Source organism: Ambystoma mexicanum, chromosome 7p, assembly GCF_040938575.1.
Source record: "Ambystoma mexicanum isolate Mex_15411 chromosome 7p, UKY_AmexF1_1, whole genome shotgun sequence".
Lineage (NCBI taxonomy): Eukaryota > Metazoa > Chordata > Amphibia > Caudata > Ambystomatidae > Ambystoma > Ambystoma mexicanum.
This window is the reverse complement of record NC_090939.1, coordinates 586,779,723-586,800,447: the sequence shown is the minus strand read 5'-3', so window position 1 is coordinate 586,800,447 and position 20,725 is coordinate 586,779,723. Positions and strand designations below refer to the sequence as shown.

The 20,725-nt window shown below is 55.9% G+C and overlaps 1 protein-coding gene across 3 annotated transcripts in view; it reads left to right on the top strand.

Moving 5' to 3' along the window:
- Positions 1–20,725, top strand: part of GABRB3 (gamma-aminobutyric acid type A receptor subunit beta3) — a 1,350,469-nt gene that overhangs the window by 1,036,082 nt on the left and 293,662 nt on the right. The gene's annotated exons all lie outside the window — the stretch shown is intronic.

Sequence of the window (20,725 nt, the reverse complement as noted above, 5' to 3'; positions counted from 1 at the left end):
CCAAAATAGATCACGACCCGACCATGGAAATATTAAAAGATCTAGATGAACTTCTCACAAAAGCAGAAGAAAGAGAAATGATAACACATAAGACAAAGGCTTTTCTACTGAACTTAAAACCAAACATTCCTCACTTTTACTTGCTGCCCAAAATCCATAAAAGTCTTATCAATCCACCTGGAAGACCGATAGTAGCAGCCACAGGAGGGATTTTAGAACCACTAGGAACATACATATATTTTTTCTTGAACCCTTTAATACAGAAGACATCAACGTATGTGAAAGACAGCACACACTTTCTGAACATCATAGAAGGAGTCCAACTTACAGAGAATGACATACTTTTCACCATAGATGTGGTAAACCTCTATACAAGCATCCCACATGACTTGGGACAGGAAGCCGTAGAGTGGCTCCTGTTACAGGAAAACGATATAGGAGCAGCAAAAGAATTCATCTTATCACTACTCTCTTTCATTGCAATGAATTCATATTTTGAACATAAGAATGAATTTTACATTCAAACCTCCGGAACAGCCATGGGAGCAACAATGGCACCAGCTTACGCAAATGCGTTAATGCACCAATTCGAGACGACTCATATCTTGCAAAAACCTGAATGGCAGAATAAATTGAAAACATGGGTGCGCTATATAGATGATATATTCGGCATCTGGCAAGGCACAAGAGAAGAACTCAATGAGTACATAAGTTATATCAACAATATAGATCCGCGGATTCAGTTTACCTCGGAAATTGGCAATCCTGGAATCCATTATCTGGATATCCTGGTGAATGTAAACAACCAACAAATCACTACCTCTTTGTTCACAAAACCTACAGATAGGAACAATCTATTACACCGTATGAGTTTCCATCCACAAAACACTCTGAAGAATTTACCTTATGGACAAATGTTGCGATTAAAAAGAATTATCAGTGATGATAGAGAGTGCGAACAAGAACTTGAAAAACTAAGCAAAAAACTTAAAGATAGGGGATACCCGAACAAAGATCTACAGTCAGCAAAAGAAAAGGTACAAGCAATAACAAGAACCAGCACTCCAGTACCAAAGGATAAAAAACAATCTCCATCACTTGTATATGTGTCTAAATATTCGTCCCAAAGTATGCAGATCAAAAGATGTATAAATAAACATTGGACAATACTTAAAAGTGACGAAAGAACTAAGAATCTCTTCTTAGAGACTCCAACGTTTGCGTATCAAAGATCCAGTAACCTTAGGGATTATCTAGTTAACACAAGAGACACCAGAACCAAAAGGATCAAACCAAAAAAGACAGGAACATTTCCATGTTTAAATTGCAGTAATTGCAATAACATTATCAAAGGAGGACTGGTTCCGCATCCATACACGGGAGAAAAAATCATGATAAAAAGCTATGGAACTTGCAATACTGAAAACTGCATTTACTGTATACGTTGCCCATGTGGAGTTTACTATGTAGGTGAAACAGGTCGTAAACTGAGAATTCGGATGAATGAACATAAGTCATGCATACGCAATAAAAACACTAATTCAGCGGTAGCAAGACACTTTAATGCAAAGCAGCATAACATCTCTCAAGTCAAGTTCCAAATTCTGGAAACCCTAGAAATGACAAATGTATATGCTTATTTGAAAAAAAGAAGGCAACAAAGAGAAGCCTATTGGATAGATCGGCTCAAATCTTTGGCACCACGAGGACTCAACAAGGAATTTGATCTCAACTGCTTCCTGTAATAACGTCACCATTTGTTCACCGTGCAATGTCAATAATGAACATGCCAGATTGTTACATGCTCATGTAAAAAGTATAAATCACCATCCGGTTTGTACATCAAGAAACAGTTTGGCAACGTCATTTGAATAATTGAGTCTTACCCAGACTTGCTAAGGACAAGCCTAACTGGTACTTGCATTAAGATAGTACACCGCTAGGATAATAACACTGTTTTCTCTAGCTAAACTGTCTTCAGATATTTATTATTTATTTTGTATTATTTATTATTTATTCATTTTGTTTATGTATGTTAGATAGTACATCTATATGCAACATGTATTTACATCAATGGCTAATTACATAAACTATCAGAACATACACGTGTTAGCTGCACAACATACGACACGCAGATATCGTGAGGCTTATAATCCTTTACATGCGCAATCAACATCTTTATATTTACATTTTTTACATTTACTAACTAAATTTCACACTCTAAGCCATTAATGTCCTAGTATTGCCTCTACCAATATGGCCGACTTGGTATCACACGAACGGCCATTTTGTTTACATAACGTTGCCCAGGGCAACGACATGAACCGCGAGTCCCAGACGCTGTTCGGAGTTGATCGGGCAAGACGCTGCTCAGAACGCTCCAGGTAAGCAATACATCTTTGTAGAATGCAACGCGAAGCCAGATCGCGTATAGATTGACAGCAGTAAGTAATACGGAGGAGATAACACGTTTGTTCTCTCCATACCAGGCAGTGCTTCATAGAGAAACACCACACGCGGACAGTACGCGTGGGTTGCAAACTGGCACACAGGTTAGTGACATGCTAAATTAGCCACAGGCATTCTCACATAGTATAGCACGACAATTAACACCCTGGCAAAGTAAGCACACGCCGCTAGTTTGACCTTTAAGCACCGTAGTCATCACAAGGGATCGCGTTGCCATTTTAGTATGTAGTTGACCAGTTCCATTAACCATTTGAACTATAGAGTAAAATCATTATCTTTGTAAATGTTGCATTTTTATGATTTGTAACGATGTATGCCTACTTGTTTGTTTTTTCTCTTTTCTCCAATTTCACTTTTATGTTAAATATTTGTCTGTCCCTGTGGGCGCCCTGTTTGTTAATTATGATCATTTTGGTTGTTAATTCTTGAATATCTGGTTGTTGTACATGGTGCACAGATTAATTATGAACCTAAACATTGTAAATCTTCTAAATCCACCTATAATGCATTATAACGTGTGTAGTACTAACCTGGCTCTGATGAAGGATACAATCCGAAATGCATTAGCCGGATGGGTTTTCTGTTTTGCCTTAACTGAGATAATTAGCTTTTTTGGTGAAGTTTAACCAATTAAGCACAATCTTTTATGAACTTTATAAACACAATAATTGAAAAATTAAAAAATCTACATATTTTTGAATCATGATTGAAGTTGGACTTTATTAACTGAATAACGAGTACAAAAGAAATTGATTAACCCTTAGTGGGAATTTAGGGTGTGCGGCCCACACCGAAGGCATAATTGCCTCGGTCTCTTTTTCTCCATGTTCATTTTCTGTGCCCAACACGGTGGCACATGATAGTGGGCTGCACCCTACTAACACATTTATTTACAAAATAACAATCTACCGGAAACGAAATATACTATTAAGAAAAGAAGCTGTGCACTCTCGCCCCTCTCTTTTTTCTTAGTAAAATGATTCCATTTTTCTCCCAACCCCCAGTGTACTTGTACTTCAAGGTAGCCTCACCACAAAGGGCTATTCTTTCCTGAATTTACCGTTTCTCCCTATCAATTGCAGGGTGGATCCCTCCTCCCAATAAGTTGCTTTGTCTGTTCACATTCGGATTTAAACCATTCAATTCACAGGAGTGGCAAGAATAGTGACATTAAGCACTCTACACGTAAACCCTTTCCGGATGTCTGTGAAATCAGAAAGGTCAAAAATCTAAAATTAATTGTACCCAGGACGTTGTACTTCCATAGATTGCAGTGTTTAAAATATGATTTCTAGTTGTAAACCTCAAAATAATTCTCTGCTGGTATTAGTTGAGTGTCTCCCGAGTCATTCTATTGATTTTCTATGCCAGATTAGGACTTTTTGTAATCCAGCTGCTGTGTCGTCTTCTGTTTTTTTCTAAGACTTTGAAAAATGGGCAGGAGCATTCAGCCTGTCTCTTTACCTAACCATCGACTTCAAGTTATTTTCTCTTGCAAGTCGTGTCCTTCCTGAATTTTAAGCATGGACATATTTTTTACTTCAAAATGCATACATTTGTTTTGAAGGACAGTCTAAGGGAAACAGTACTCATTAATACAAACCGCATGGTTGTATGGGTAGGCATGGGTGGTGGGTAGAAGGGTATCAATACTAAGTGAAAGGGATACACATTAACATATTTTCATCATTTTGTCAGATCCTTAAGGTACGGATGATCGCTGGGTGTAAGTAGCAGTAATCACAACAAGGCTCATGTTCTTTAATCACAACAATCCCAGACTTAAAAAATGGCCAACTAATATCATATTGGCAGCCTTCATTATAATGAATCAGATACATGTTTCTAACTCCTAAAATCATTGTGGACCAAGCAATAACTCACACACAAAAAACAGGAACACAACCATAAACTTAAATCCCAGTCCATTCCGTTCTATGAATAGGCAGTCCTTCCATATTAAGGTATCACACACCCAAAGAGCTTTAATAGCATAGAGGTCTGAACTCACAGCTACTCTAGCTCCTGTCAGTTCATTTCCCATTGGTCTGACAAGTTGTGTGCACGAGTACTCTTTGCTCTAATGATTTCATGCACAGGTTCCTTCAGACAAGTTAATTAAAATCCTTTTTACTTCCGGAAGATTATTCATGTTAGTTATTCCTTTGACTTTTAAAGCAGGTTTTAATAATGGTGAGTTTTTCCAGTTTCTATTCAGTAGCAGTTTGCCACATTTGTATTTAATATATGGGCTATCATAGTAAAGTTCAATATTGTCTACCTCGTCCCTATCTAGGGACCAATGTCAGTAAAACGTTTTTCATTTTGGGCTGAAGAAGTTGTTATCTCACTGCCAGAGTTCTTGGAGGAGTACATAGTATGTAGAGGACCCTTGAACTAATCAGATGTTCGGTAATGCAGAAATGGCCCATGATTGTTTCATTAAAATCAAGAGCCCACCCATCCACCTCTCCTGCCATCACCATTATTCCCTATCCCCTCTTCCAATTCACTGCATCTTGGTTTTTTCTCAAATTGACTTCTTAATTAATAGCTCAATTTGAATGGAATGTTCAATTAACTAGTAAGACAAACATTGTCAATTGTAAATTATTGCAAACTATCCCCACTGAAGCAAGCACACACTTGTTTCTCGTTACCTGAAACAGAAATATTAAGAGGGTAATTCATAGAATTTCGCAGAAAAGTGTCGCAAGCGGCTGGCGCAGAGTGTCCGCGTGCGATTGACTGCGCCAGGCACGTGCGCTAAAACCGATTTCTGCGCACAGCGTATTCATGGATTTTAGGCTCCCAAACCAGCCGTGGCGCAGAGAATCGCAGCGACCCTGCAGCAGCGCCAGTTACGCCCCCAAGAACGCCCTCGCGCAAGGAAAAGCCATCAAAATCGCTAAATCATCGCAAAGGGCTGCGCTAACCCTGGACCAGTTCACCGGGCTGGCAAACAGCAAACGCCAAGCGGGGAACGTGTATTTCAGGGGTGCGCGGGAAGTTCCACACGCGATTGGCCCAGTGCGAGCAAGGTATGTGTATTTCAGGGGTGCGCGGGAAGTTCCACACGCGATCGGGCCTGGGGGAGCGGGCTACGTGTATTACAGGGGTTCGCGTGAAGTTTCTCACGCGATCGGGCCTGGGGGAGCGGGCTACGTGTATTTCAGGGGTTCGCGTGAAGTTTCTCACGCGATCGGGCCTGGGGGAGCGGGCTCCGTGTATTTCAGGGGTTCGCGTGAAGTTTCTCACGCGATCGGGCCTGGGGGAGCGGGCTACGTGTATTACAGGGGTTCGCGTGAAGTTTCTCACGCGATCGGGCCTGGGGGAGCGGGCTACGTGTATTTCAGGGGTTCGCGTGAAGTTTCTCACACGATCGGGCCTGGGGGAGCGGGCTACGTGTATTTCAGGGGTTCGCGTGAAGTTTCTCACGCGATCGGGCCTGGGGGAGCGGGCTACGTGTATTACAGGGGTTCGCGTGAACTTTCTCACGCGATCGGGCCGGGGGAGCGGGCTACGTGTATTTCAGGGGTTCGCGTGAAGTCTCTCACGTGATTGGCCCCGTGCAAGCAGGGTACGTGTATTCCAGGGGTGCGCGGGAAGTTCCACACGCGATTGGCCCTGTGCAAGCAGGGTACGTGTATTCCAGGGGTGCGCGGGAAGTTCCACACGCGATTTCAGCAGGGTATGTGTATTCCAGGGGTGCGCGGGAAGTTCCACACGCGATTTCTGCAGGGTATGTGTATTTCAGGGGTTCTGGGGAGTACTACACGTGAATTGGCCGTGTGGGTCCTCCCAGGTGTATGCTCCACAACCCCCACGGCCCCTGCAGGCAGCCCACACCACGGGGGACTACCCTGCACCCCTGCTCATGTCCCGCAGGCAGCCCATCCACCATGGGCATGCCCCCCAGCCATCCCACATGTCACCTTGCACTACTGATCAACATTGCATGTCTCCCACCACCCCCAACCCCCAGCAGTGCAGGGGCAGCCTCCACCAGGCCCCCACTCATGTCTCCCACCACCCCCACCCCCCAGCCACCAGGGGCACCCTCCACCAGGCCCCCACTAATGTCTCCCACCACCACCACCCCCACCCCCCCAGCCACCAGGGGCAGCCTCCACCAGGCCCCCACTCATGTCCCCCTGCACCCCCACCCCCCAGCAGTGCATGGGCACCCTCCACCAGGCCCCCACTCATGTCTCCCACCACCCCCACCCCCCAGCCACCAGGGGCACCCTCCACCAGGCCCCCACTCATGTCTCCCACCACCCCCATCCCCCAGCCACCAGGGGCATCCTCCACCAGGCCCCCAATCATGTCTCCCACCACCCCCACCCCCCAGCATCCAGGGTCAGCCTCCACCAGGCCCCCACTCATGTCCCCCTGCACCCCCACCCCCCAGCAGTGCATGGGCACCCTCCACCAGGCCCCCACTCATGTCTCCCACCACCCCCACCCCCCAGCCACCAGGGGCACCCTCCACCAGGCCCCCACTCATGTCTCCCACCACCCCCACCCCCCAGCCACCAGGGGCATCCTCCACCAGGCCCCCACTAATGTCTCCCCCCACCCCCAGGCCACCATGGGCAGCCCCCACCAGGCCCCCACTCATGTCCCCCTGCACCCCCACCCCCCAGCAGTGCAGGGGCACCCTCCACCAGGCCCCCACTCATGTCTCCCACCACCCCACCCCCAAGCAGTGCAGGGGCACCCTCCACCAGGCCCCCACACATGTCTCCCACCACCCCACCCCCAAGCAGTGCAGGGGCACCCTCCACCAGGCCCCCAATCATGTCTCCCACCACCCCCACCCCCCAGCATCCAGGGTCACCCTCCACCAGGCCCCCACTCATGTCCCCCTGCACCCCCACCCCCCAGCAGTGCAGGGGCACCCTCCACCAGGCCCCCACTCATGTCCCCCACCACCCCCACCCACCAGCCACCAGGGGCACCCTCCACCAGGCCCCCACTCATGTCCCCTGCACCCCCACCCCCCAGCAGTGCAGGGGCACCCTCCACCAGGCCCCCACTCATGTCTCCCACCACCCCCACCCCCCAGCCACCAGGGGCACCCTCCACCAGGCCCCCACTCATGTCTCCCACCACCCCCACCCCCCAGCCACCAGGGGCACCCTCCACCAGGCCCCCACTCATGTCTCCCACCACCCCCATCCCCCAGCCACCAGGGGCATCCTCCACCAGGCCCCCAATCATGTCTCCCACCACCCCCACCCCCCAGCATCCAGGGTCAGCCTCCACCAGGCCCCCACTCATGTCCCCCTGCACCCCCACCCCCCAGCAGTGCATGGGCACCCTCCACCAGGCCCCCACTCATGTCTCCCACCACCCCCCAGCCACCAGGGGCACCCTCCACCAGGCCCCCACTCATGTCTCCCACCACCCCCACCCCCCAGCCACCAGGGGCATCCTCCACCAGGCCCCCACTAATGTCTCCCCCCACCCCCAGGCCACCATGGGCAGCCCCCACCAGGCCCCCACTCATGTCCCCCTGCACCCCCACCCCCCAGCAGTGCAGGGGCACCCTCCACCAGGCCCCCACTCATGTCTCCCACCACCCCACCCCCAAGCAGTGCAGGGGCACCCTCCACCAGGCCCCCACACATGTCTCCCACCACCCCACCCCCAAGCAGTGCAGGGGCACCCTCCACCAGGCCCCCAATCATGTCTCCCACCACCCCCACCCCCCAGCATCCAGGGTCACCCTCCACCAGGCCCCCACTCATGTCCCCCTGCACCCCCACCCCCCAGCAGTGCAGGGGCACCCTCCACCAGGCCCCCACTCATGTCCCCCACCACCCCCACCCACCAGCCACCAGGGGCACCCTCCACCAGGCCCCCACTCATGTCCCCTGCACCCCCACCCCCCAGCAGTGCAGGGGCACCCTCCACCAGGCCCCCACTCATGTCTCCCACCACCCCCACCCCCCAGCCACCAGGGGCACCCTCCACCAGGCCCCCACTCATGTCCCCCTGCACCCCCACCCCCCAGCAGTGCATGGGCACCCTCCACCAGGCCCCCACTCATGTCTCCCACCACCCCCACCCCCCAGCCACCAGGGGCACCCTCCACCAGGCCCCCACTCATGTCTCCCACCACCCCCACCCCCCAGCCACCAGGGGCATCCTCCACCAGGCCCCCACTCATGTCCCCCTGCACCCCCACCCCCCAGCAGTCCAGGGGCACCCTCCACCAGGCCCCCACTCATGTCTCCCACCACCCCAACCCCAAGCAGTGCAGGGGCACCCTCCACCAGGCCCCCACACATGTCTCCCATCACCCCCACACCCCAGCAGTGCAGGGTCACCCTCCACCAGGCCCCCACTCATGTCTCCCACCACCCCCACCCCCCAGCCACCAGGGTCACCCTCCACCAGGCCCCCACTCATGTCTCCCACCACCCCCACCCCCCAGCCACCAGGGGCAGCCTCCACCAGGCCCCCACCCATGTCCCCCTGCACCCCCACCCCCCAGCAGTGCATGGGCACCCTCCACCAGGCCCCCACTCATGTCTCCCACCACCCCCACCCCCCAGCCACCAGGGGCAGCCTCCACCAGGCCCCCACCCATGTCCCCCTGCACCCCCACCCCCCAGCAGTGCATGGGCACCCTCCACCAGGCCCCCACTCATGTCTCCCACCACCCCCACCCCCCAGCCACCAGGGGCACCCTCCACCAGGCCCCCACTCATGTCTCCCACCACCCCCACCCCCCAGCCACCAGGGGCACCCTCCACCAGGCCCCCACTCATGTCTCCCACCACCCCCACCCCCCAGCCACCAGGGGCATCCTCCACCAGGCCCCCACTCATGTCCCCCTGCACCCCCACCCCCCAGCAGTGCAGGGGCACCCTCCACCAGGCCCCCACTCATGTCTCCCACCACCCCACCCCCAAGCAGTGCAGGGGCACCCTCCACCAGGCCCCCACACATGTCTCCCATCACCCCCACACCCCAGCAGTGCAGGGTCACCCTCCACCAGGCCCCCACTCATGTCTCCCACCACCCCCACCCCCCAGCCACCAGGGTCACCCTCCACCAGGCCCCCACTCATGTCTCCCACCACCCCCACCCCCCAGCCACCAGGGGCAGCCTCCACCAGGCCCCCACCCATGTCCCCCTGCACCCCCACCCCCCAGCAGTGCATGGGCACCCTCCACCAGGCCCCCACTCATGTCTCCCACCACCCCCACCCCCCAGCCACCAGGGGCACCCTCCACCAGGCCCCCACTCATGTCTCCCACCCCCCAGCCACCAGGGGCAGCCTCCACCAGGCCCCCACCCATGTCCCCCTGCACCCCCACCCCCCAGCAGTGCATGGGCACCCTCCACCAGGCCCCCACTCATGTCTCCCACCACCCCCAGCCACCAGGGGCACCCTCCACCAGGCCCCCACTCATGTCTCCCACCACCCCCACCCCCCAGCCACCTGGGGCACCCTCCACCAGGCCCCCACTCATGTCTCCCACCACCCCCACCCCCCAGCCACCAGGGGCACCCTCCACCAGGCCCCCACCCATGTCCCCCTGCACCCCCACCCCCCAGCAGTGCATGGGCACCCTCCACCAGGCCCCCACTCATGTCTCCCACCACCCCCACCCCCCAGCCACCAGGGGCACCCTCCACCAGGCCCCCACTCATGTCCCCCTGCACCCCCACCCCCCAGCAGTGCATGGGCACCCTCCACCAGGCCCCCACTCATGTCTCCCACCACCCCCACCCCCCAGCCACCAGGGGCACCCTCCACCAGGCCCCCACTCATGTCTCCCACCACCCCCACCCCCCAGCCACCAGGGGCATCCTCCACCAGGCCCCCACTCATGTCCCCTGGCACCCCCACCCCCCAGCAGTGCAGGGGCACCCTCCACCAGGCCCCCACTCATGTCTCCCACCACCCCCACCCCCCAGCCACCAGGGGCATCCTCCACCAGGCCCCCAATCATGTCTCCCACCACCCCCCACCGCCCTGCCATCATGGGCAGCCCCCACCAGGTCCTCACAATCCCCAATCATGTGCATAATGGTCAGCCTCCACAGCCAAAAAGCCCTACCAAGTAACCCATTCACCCACATGGAAATGGAAATCACATGTTACACCCCCAATGTTCATGAAGCTAATGAAGCCATGTCCGTCACACACAATGGTTGCAATTGAATGGGAAAACACACAACATGACATGCATGAAACCAATGAGATGATACCACACAGTGAAGTATGCAAACAAAATTGTATTGAAAAAAAATAAGAATGCTAAAGAAAGAAAACTAACTACAATGTGAATGAGAAAAAAGTAAGCTGCATGTCCGTATGAAAAAATGAAACTTGAAATCCAAATAGAAAAAAATGTAAAAAAATCTCCATGCAATAAAGAACTATGTACAAAAATAACAAGGGTCCATGAGCCCAACTGAACAAAGGAAACCTACTAAAAAATCTACCTAAAAATCAACTATATACAAAAAGTGGAGCAGTGTCCGTCGACTCCAAATCATAATACGAAAGAAAGGAAACCTAAAACTAAAGAACTATATACAAAGGCGGCGGGCAAGTCCAGCGGCTCACTCTGTGGTGTCTCGGGCCAGGACATCATCGAACTCCTGTTCGATGTCCCGGAGACGGTCCAGTTTCATGGCCCCGAGGGTCCGCAGGGACGACGCTGTGTCCTCCTCCAACCCCCTGCGGATTGCCTCGAGGCACTCGGCCCGCCTCAGGGCCCTCCGCATGGAGTTCTCCGCCCTGACCATTGTGAGCCGCGCCTCTTCCGCCCGCCGCCGCTCCGCACCTATGGCGTGGCCCAACCGCTGCCACACGGAAGACACTCTCTGTCCTGGGTCCCCCTGCCCTCCGGCCGATGCCTGCCCCTCCGATGTCGAAAGCCCCGAGCCTTCATGGCTCCCACCATGTTGCTGCTGCTCTGCCTCTGCCCGTGCACTGTCTCCTGCTGCCTGCACATCCTCCGCCGGCTGGGGTGCACTTGTTGATGTGGCCACCCCTGCTGGACCACCGACTCCCGACTGTGGCAGGGATGCCTCCTTCACCAGCCTGGCCGCACCGTCAGAGGCAGCTCCACAGGGCACCCAGGTGACTGATGGGTGGGAAGATGGCACAGAGGACGACTGGCGCGTAGGGGGTCCAGTTGAGGAGGGGGTCGGAGCAAGCCCCATCAGACGGAGGAATCCGGCCTGGGTAACCTGTCCCAGCAGGCTGACGTGGTCAACGAGCCATTCGAGATGACGTGCAGTCTCTCCATGAAAAGACTGCAGGTCACCTCGCATGGCCCGTTGACGCAACGCCACACCAGCCAGGACAGGCTCAACCCGGACCTGGATAGCCACGTCCGCAGGCAGAGGAAGGCCAGTTGACGTCAGCTCATCCCCTGCCTGGAAACGGGTCTGGACGTAGGCATCCCTGCTGGTGCAAGATGATGCAGGGACAGGATCGGGGACAGGATTGCACACAGGCACCTCCGCGGCGGCCTGTGCTGCCTCCTGTCCCTGGTCCTGGACTGCACCACTAGCACCAGTGGGATCCCCACCTCCAGACCCCGTCTCTGGTGCTTGCACGGCCTCCTCCTCCACCAGACCCCCCACCAACCTGGATGACTCCGTGCCATCTTCCCCTGTTGGGCCCTGTGGGGTCCCAGCTGCCCCTTCTGCTGCCGAGGAGTCCAACTCCAACCTCCGCCTCTTGGACCTCCCCCCGGCAGCTGCGGCCTGGGACGCGGCACCGGACTCCTCACTCCGCGACGAGATGACAACACAGGAGGGGAGCCGGGCCTTGCGTCTCCGGCTGGCGGTCGGATCCCCGCCGCTGTGCTCCACAGCACCTTCTCCGCCCTCTTCATCAGTTGACGCTGCACACAGGGAGAAACAAAACACAGGCATCAGGGCACTGTACAATGGACACATACACACATGACAGTTGCACATGAGTGGCATTGGCAAACCTCAGACATGTCATCACAATCCCCAACACACATGTCATTGCAACTCGCACACATGAGCCATACCACAGCCATATCGCAACTGCCACCACCATCCATACACATACAACAGCATGAGCAGCCAAAGGTGACCCAGACATCACATGCAACACAGGAAGTGCACCACACATGTACACACACCACCACACTTGCATGCATGTGTACACCTCGGCCAAGTGTCGCACTGTTCAGACGGGCATCCATGTCACATCTGCCAATCAGGCTTACACATACCGCAGTCACATGCATCCATGTTGCATCACTGTTGCACCCTTGTCAAATACACACACATGTACACAGTGCTCATACATGCAGCCCAATACAACATACATGCGTGACATCACAGACATGTCTACTTACATACACATACATACAAACATGTGTGCACGCACAACTGCATTTGCCATGCAAGCCTACACACACAAGCACCATCCATGTCTCACATATTACAGCCCTCGCATGTGTCAGCCCCACGGCCATGTACACCCCCACCCATACTCGACCCCATACAAACAGATGTGCAACCTGCACAATACCGAATAATCACCACACGCACTGCTCACAATCAGGATGCATGTACACTCACCGCTCGACTCCAGACGGGTCTGCTTCTCCAGGACCTGGACGTGGAGCGCTGGGGATATGCGTTCCAGGACCCCCATCTGTTCTTCCGACAAGTGGCCCCGGCGCCCCTTGGCATCCGCTGCCTTCAAGAGGCGCCGGGCCTTGTTCAGGGTCCTGGACCTGAAGTCCTCCCAGCGCTTCCTGACATGTTGTAAGTCCCGGACTGCCACCCCCTCCGCGTTGATGGCAGTCACGATGTCAGTCCTGATCCGAGTCCGTCCTTCCTTGTCGGCGCGGGAACTTCCGAAGAGGGCATCATACTGCCCCAGGACTTGCTCCACCAGGACACCAACTTCGGTGGCACTGAAGCTGGTGCCCCTCTGCCTCTCTGGCCGGGGGTTGTCAGTGGTCCCAGATGGTGTTTGCCCCGACATGACTACCCCAGAGGCAGGAGTGGGTGGGCAATTGGGTCCTGGGGCTGGGCTGTGGAGCGATGGAATTCCAGTCGGGAGTCTTCGGTTCCAGCAGGGGTGGTCACAGCAACAGCACCCCTGGCTGATGTGCAGGCAGCAAATGGCAGTGCACGTGGGCAGCAGGCAGTCAGGCAGCAGCAGATGGTAGGTGGGAGCGTGCTCGGGGCTCTGGGGGGCAGTAGTTCGGCCTTCTGGGCAGGAGCGTGGTCTTCCGTGTGCTTACGCGTGGCCAGCTTGGTACGGAGTGATTTGGCACGTGAAAATCCTGCACGTCAGCGTGAAAATCGAGGAAAGGCCCTTAGCGCGTAAGCGCGTCAGCACGCATACGCGATTCTATTGGACCAAAGGCCCTCAGCGCGTAAGCGCGTCTGTGACGTGACCCGCACGGGTGTTTCCCACACAGCACGTGATGACAGAGCACACGTGGAAAGACTGCACGTCAGAGTCTCATCGCGTGTGATTGGTGGAAATGGCCCTACACACAGAAGTGACAAAGCGTGTAATAGGAGGAAATGTCCCTACACGCAGAAGTGACAAAGCGTGTAATTGGAGGAAATGTCCCTACACGCAGAAGTGACAAAGCATGTAATTGGAGGAAATGTCCCTACACGCATAAGTGACAAAGCGTGTAATTGGTGGAAATGGCCCTAGCGCGTACACGCCGCGTAAGTGACGCTGGACGTGTGGGCCTGTATAAAAGGTACGCGTAGAACACCACTTCCTTGTACGTGCTTTTCGTGGAGAGCGAGTGGGTGAATTCTGTACTTCTTGTCGTTTCACACGCGATTTACTTCACAGCGTTTCAAGTTCGTATTCCCTGTTACCTCTGACAGATTTTTCTCTTCTTTCGCTTTTACTGGTTTACCTGGGCCTGTTCCCTCAAACAGTGTTCCCTTCTACTGTTGTCCTGTCTGCTCAGACAGCGTACAAATCTTTTCTTATTTCATTTCCATTCTACTTGCTGTTCAATACATATTATTTTTTTAATCTTCAATGTGTCGTATCATCTCATTGCTTTCAGTCATGTCATGTTGGGTGTTTTGTCATTCACTTGCAGCCATTGTGTGTGACAGACATGTGTTCAATTGCATTATTTAAATTGGGGTTGTAACATGTAATTGCCTTTGATATGTGGGTGGGTGTGATAGTTGGTTGGGCCTTTTGGCAGGGGAGGATGGGCATTACGGACATGATTGGGGAATGTTGGGACCCAGGTGCAGGGGGGCATGGATTGGACATGGGTGGGGGCCTGCTGGCAGGTGCCCCACAGTGCTGGGGGGGTGGGGGTGGTGGGAGACATGAGTGGGGGCCTGGTGGAGGGTGACCCTGCACTGCTGGGGTGTGGGGGTGGTGGGAGACATGAGTGGGGGCCTGGTGGAGGGTGCCCCTGCACTGCTGGGGTGTGGGGGTGGTGGGTGACATGAGTGGGGGCCTGGTGGAGGCTGCCCCTGCACTGCTGGGGTGTGGGGGTGGTGGGTGACTTGAGTGGGGGCCTGGTGGAGGCTGCCCCTGCACTGCTGGGGTGTGGGGGTGGTGGGAGACATGAGTGGGGGCCTGGTGGAGGGTGACCCTGCACTGCTGGGGTGAGGGGGTGGTGGGAGACATGGTTGGGGCCTGGTGGAGGGTGCCCCTGCACTGCTGGGGTGTGGGGGTGGTGGGTGACATGAGTGGGGGCCTGGTGGAGGCTGCCCCTGCACTGCTGGGGTGTGGGGGTGGTGGGAGACATGAGTGGGGGCCTGGTGGAGGGTGACCCTGCACTGCTGGGGTGTGGGGGTGGTGGGAGACATGAGTGGGGGCCTGGTGGAGGGTGACCCTGCACTGCTGGGGTGTGGGGGTGGTGGGAGACATGAGTGGGGGCCTGGTGGAGGGTGCCCCTGCACTGCTGGGGTGTGGGGGTGGTGGGTGACATGAGTGGGGGCCTGGTGGAGGGTGCCCCTGGTGGCTGGGGGGTGGGGGTGGTGGGAGACATGAGTGGGGGCCTGGTGGAGGGTGACCCTGCACTGCTGGGGTGTGGGGGTGATGGGAGACATGAGTGGGGGCCTGGTGGAGGGTGCCCCTGCACTGCTGGGGTGTGGGGGTGGTGGGTGACATGAGTGGGGGCCTGGTGGAGGGTGCCCCTGCACTGCTGGGGTGTGGGGGTGGTGGGTGACATGAGTGGGGGCCTGGTGGAGGGTGACCCTGGTGGCTGGGGGGTGGGGGTGGTGGGAGACATGAGTGGGGGCCTGGTGGAGGGTGACCCTGGTGGCTGGGGGGTGGGGGTGATGGGAGACATGAGTGGGGGCCTGGTGGAGGGTGCCCCTGGTGGCTGGGGGTGGTGGGAGACATGAGTGGGGGCCTGGTGCAGGGTGACCCTGGTGGCTGGGGGGTGGGGGTGGTGGGAGACATGAGTGGGGGCCTGGTGGAGGGTGACCCTGCACTGCTGGGGTGTGGGGGTGATGGGAGACATGAGTGGGGGCCTGGTGGAGGGTGCCCCTGGTGGCTGGGGGGTGGGGGTGGTGGGAGACATGAGTGGGGGCCTGGTGGAGGGTGCCCCTGCACTGCTGGGGTGTGGGGGTGATGGGAGACATGAGTGGGGGCCTGGTGGAGGGTGCCCCTGGTGGCTGGGGGGTGGGGGTGGTGGGAGACATGAGTGGGGGCCTGGTGGAGGCTGCCCCTGCACTGCTGGGGTGTGGGGGTGGTGGGAGACATGAGTGGGGGCCTGGTGGAGGGTGACCCTGCACTGCTGGGGTGAGGGGGTGGTGGGAGACATGAGTGGGGGCCTGGTGGAGGGTGCCCCTGCACTGCTGGGGTGTGGGGGTGGTGGGTGACATGAGTGGGGGCCTGGTGGAGGCTGCCCCTGCACTGCTGGGGTGTGGGGGTGGTGGGAGACATGAGTGGGGGCCTGGTGGAGGGTGACCCTGCACTGCTGGGGTGTGGGGGTGGTGGGAGACATGAGTGGGGGCCTGGTGGAGGGTGACCCTGCACTGCTGGGGTGTGGGGGTGGTGGGAGACATGAGTGGGGGCCTGGTGGAGGGTGCCCCTGCACTGCCGGGGTGTGGGGGTAGTGGGTGACATGAGTGGGGGCCTGGTGGAGGGTGCCCCTGGTGGCTGGGGGGTGGGGGTGGTGGGAGACATGAGTGGGGGCCTGGTGGAGGGTGACCCTGCACTGCTGGGGTGTGGGGGTGATGGGAGACATGAGTGGGGGCCTGGTGGAGGGTGCCCCTGCACTGCTGGGGTGTGGGGGTGGTGGGTGACATGAGTGGGGGCCTGGTGGAGGGTGCCCCTGCACTGCTGGGGTGTGGGGGTGGTGGGTGACATGAGTGGGGGCCTGGTGGAGGGTGACCCTGGTGGCTGGGGGGTGGTGGGAGACATGAGTGGGGTCCTGGTGGAGGGTGACCCTGGTGGCTGGGGGGTGGGGGTGATGGGAGACATGAGTGGGGGCCTGGTGGAGGGTGCCCCTGGTGGCTGGGGGGTGGGGGTGGTGGGAGACATGAGTGGGGGCCTGGTGGAGGGTGACCCTGGTGGCTGGGGGGTGGGGGTGGTGGGAGACATGAGTGGGGGCGTGGTGGAGGGTGACCCTGCACTGCTGGGGTGTGGGGGTGATGGGAGACATGAGTGGGGGCCTGGTGGAGGGTGCCCCTGGTGGCTGGGGGGTGGGGGTGGTGGGAGACATGAGTGGGGGCCTGGTGGAGGGTGCCCCTGCACTGCTGGGGTGTGGGGGTGATGGGAGACATGAGTGGGGGCCTGGTGGAGGGTGCCCCTGGTGGCTGGGGGGTGGGGGTGGTGGGAGACATGAGTGGGGGCCTGGTGGAGGGTGACCCTGGTGGCTGGGGGGTGGGGGTGGTGGGAGACATGAGTTGGACATGGGTGGGGGCCTGCTGGCAGGTGCCCCACAGTGCTGGGGGGTGGGGGTGGTGGGGGACATGAGTTGGACATGGGTGGGGGCCTGCTGGCAGGTGCCCCACAGTGCTGGGGGGTGGGGGTGCAAAGGGACATGAGTTGGTGGTCATTAGTTCAAGGAGACATGTGCCTTTGCTGGGGGGCATGCCCATGGTGGGTGGGCTGCCTGCGGGACATGACCAGGGATGCAGGGTAGTCCCCTGTGGTGTGGGCTGCCTGCAGGGGCCGTGGAGGGTGTACAGGGTACACCTGGGAGGACCCACACTGTCAAATCACATGTGGAACTTCCCGCGCACCCCTGATATACACGCGCCCAGGCTATTCGCGTGTGGAACTTCCCGCGCACCCCTGAAATACACGCGCCCCCAGGCTATTCGCGTGTGGAACTTCCCGCGCACCCCTGAAATACACGCGCCCAGGCTATTCGCGTGTGGAACTTCCTGCGCACCCCTGAAATACACGCGCCTCCAGGCTATTCGCATGTGGAACTTCCCGCGCACCCCTGAAATACACGCGCCCAGGCTATTCGCGTGTGGAACTTCCCGCGCACCCCTGAAATACACGCGCCCAGGCTATTCGCGTGTGGAACTTCCCGCGCACCCCTGAAATACACGCGCCCCCAGGCTATTCGCGTGTGGAACTTCCCGCGCACCCCTGAAATACACGCGCCCACGCTATTCGCGTGTGGAACTTCCCGCGCACCCCTGGAATACACGCGCCCCCAGGCTATTCGCGTGTGGAACTTCCCGCGCACCCCTGAAATACACGCGCCCAGGCTATTCGCGTGTGGAACTTCCCGCGCACCCCTGGAATACACGCGCCCCCAGGCTATTCGCGTGTGGAACTTCCCGCGCACCCCTGGAATACACGTAGCCCGCTCCCCCAGGCCCGATCGCGTGAGGAACTTCACGCGAACCCCTGTAATACACGTAGCCCGCTACCCCAGGCCCGATCGCGTGAGGAACTTCACGCGAACCCCTGTAATACACATAGCCCGCTCCCCCAGGCCCGATCGCGTGTGAAACTTCACGCGAACCCCTGATATACACGTAGCCCGCTCCCCCAGGCCCGATCGCGTGAGGAACTTCAAGCGAACCCCTGTAATACACGTAGCCCGCTACCCCAGGCCCGATCGCGTGTGAAACTTCACGCGAACCCCTGATATACACGTAGCACGCTCCCCCAGGCCCGATCGCGTGAGGAACTTCACGCGAACCCCTGATATACACGTAGCCCGCTACCCCAGGCCCGATCGCGTGAGGAACTTCACGCGAACCCCTGTAATACACGTAGCCCGCTCCCCCAGGCCCGATCGCGTTTGAAACTTCACGCGAACCCCTGATATACACGTAGCACGCTCCCCCAGGCCCGATCGCGTGAGGAACTTCACACGAACCCCTGTAATACACGTAGCCCGCTCCCCCAGACCCGATCGCGTGTGAAACTTCACGCGAACCCCTGAAATACACGTTGCCCGCTCCCCCAGGCCCGATCGCGTGAATAACTTCACGCGAACCCCTGTGATGCACGTACCCTGCTGAAATCGCGTGTTAGACTTCCCGCGCACCCCAGTATACACGCACACGTATTTTTTGTCAGCGGGTGTCCGTGTTTGTGGGTACCCCTTTGCACGTCATTTTTCCTGGAGGGCCACAGTATGGGACATTCATCATGGCAGTATATAGGTGCTATTTTTTGGCGCACCTTTTGGCGCACATTTCTTACAGCTGCAGAGACGCTACCGCCTGCTTTCTTGTGGCGGTCGTGTTTGTGCCTGTGCGCTGGTTTGAGCGTGCGCTTTTTTGCCCTATTCTATTCCATGAATACGTGTTGTAGGCGAGCGTGTGGGCGTTCCGCGCACTTGTGCCCTGTACTTCCCCCGTGACGCCCACGTTTTGGCAAGTTGTTCCCCATTCCGAGTGTTACGCCCGTGTTCCGCCTACTTTTGTTGCGTGCGCCGCGCTATGTGCGAATTTCGCTGTGGCCTGTGCGATTTTCGCTGTGACCTGGCGCACGCTGTTAGATGGCCTGTGCGCCAACGTGCGCCGCGCACTTTTTTATCGCACATCCGCTGGTTTTCTCGCGCACGGCCTTCCATGAATCGACGTGCGCTGCTTTTCGTGCGATTTTCGCAATTGCACTGCGATTTTCGCTATTCCACTGCGATTCGCACGTTTTTGCCCACTTGCGCCGTGCTAATTATTCCATGAATCGGCCTGTATAATGTAATGCATTTATATTTCACTTGTGAGTTTTGGGCATTATACACTGCATCTCAGTCAGTACCAATATGGCATTTCTAGTTCTTTTTTTCCATAAGGTTTTTATTTGGATTTGGTAAAGACAAACAACAAAAGCTCTAAGTATCTTTGAGCAATTATGCTACGTGTTAATTGTTTCTCCCATTTTTCAAGAAATCTCTCCAGGCTGAACATGATATAGAAACTCTGTTCCTTGCATTCTTCCTTTATTTTTCAAATTTTAAAATGTCCACATTTTCCCTAGTCTTTCGGAGGGAGAGGGAATTCAGGTCAGCCTCCGGTGTAATGCTATCATGGTTGTTGCTATCAGTAGAGATTTAGCAAACATATCTCTATTCAAAGAGTCAATGATATTTTGCATACCTTCCATCACTCCCAGGCAGACCTCAGGAATCTGAGATATTTCCACTGCTGTGATTGTGTGAATGATTCTCACAATCCCCTCCCAATCACAATTCAGCTTTGGGCATTACCACTAGATATGTAAATATGCGCCTGAACCCCTGCACCCTCACCAACATAAGCCAAAATTATCACTGTCATCGTGTTTAGTTTGATTTTGAACCAAGTACCATCTCAAGAGAAATTTAAAATTCTGCTCTACATATTGAAAACTATTAGAGATGTTCCTAGACTTTCTCAAATTGTACCCCAGCCTTTGTCAGTCAATGTTTTTTTTTGTTTTACTTGAATTTTATTGAAGGAACCAATTGTACATATCACAACAAAGCATTATTGGATCTTCAAATTCAACTCCCTCTGTCTGCCCCCCACCCCAACAACGAATCAACAGGTCATTCTGTGCAGTGTCTCTTCTGGGTCCTGTGCCTCCACTGTTAATGTGGAGACTTACATCATGAACAGGGTGTATTGTGGGACTTGGCTTGTGGCAATGCGCCCTTCCAGTGGTGAACTGTTTGCGTTACCGCCTCTTCCCTTGTGCTGGAGTCTCCCTGGTTTCCAGTTCTCTACCCCCGTTGGTTTCTCAGATTTTCACTAAATTTTTCCCCCGGTATCTTCCTTCACTCCAAACTCATGCGGCCATGATCTCTATGAGCCCTGTTAG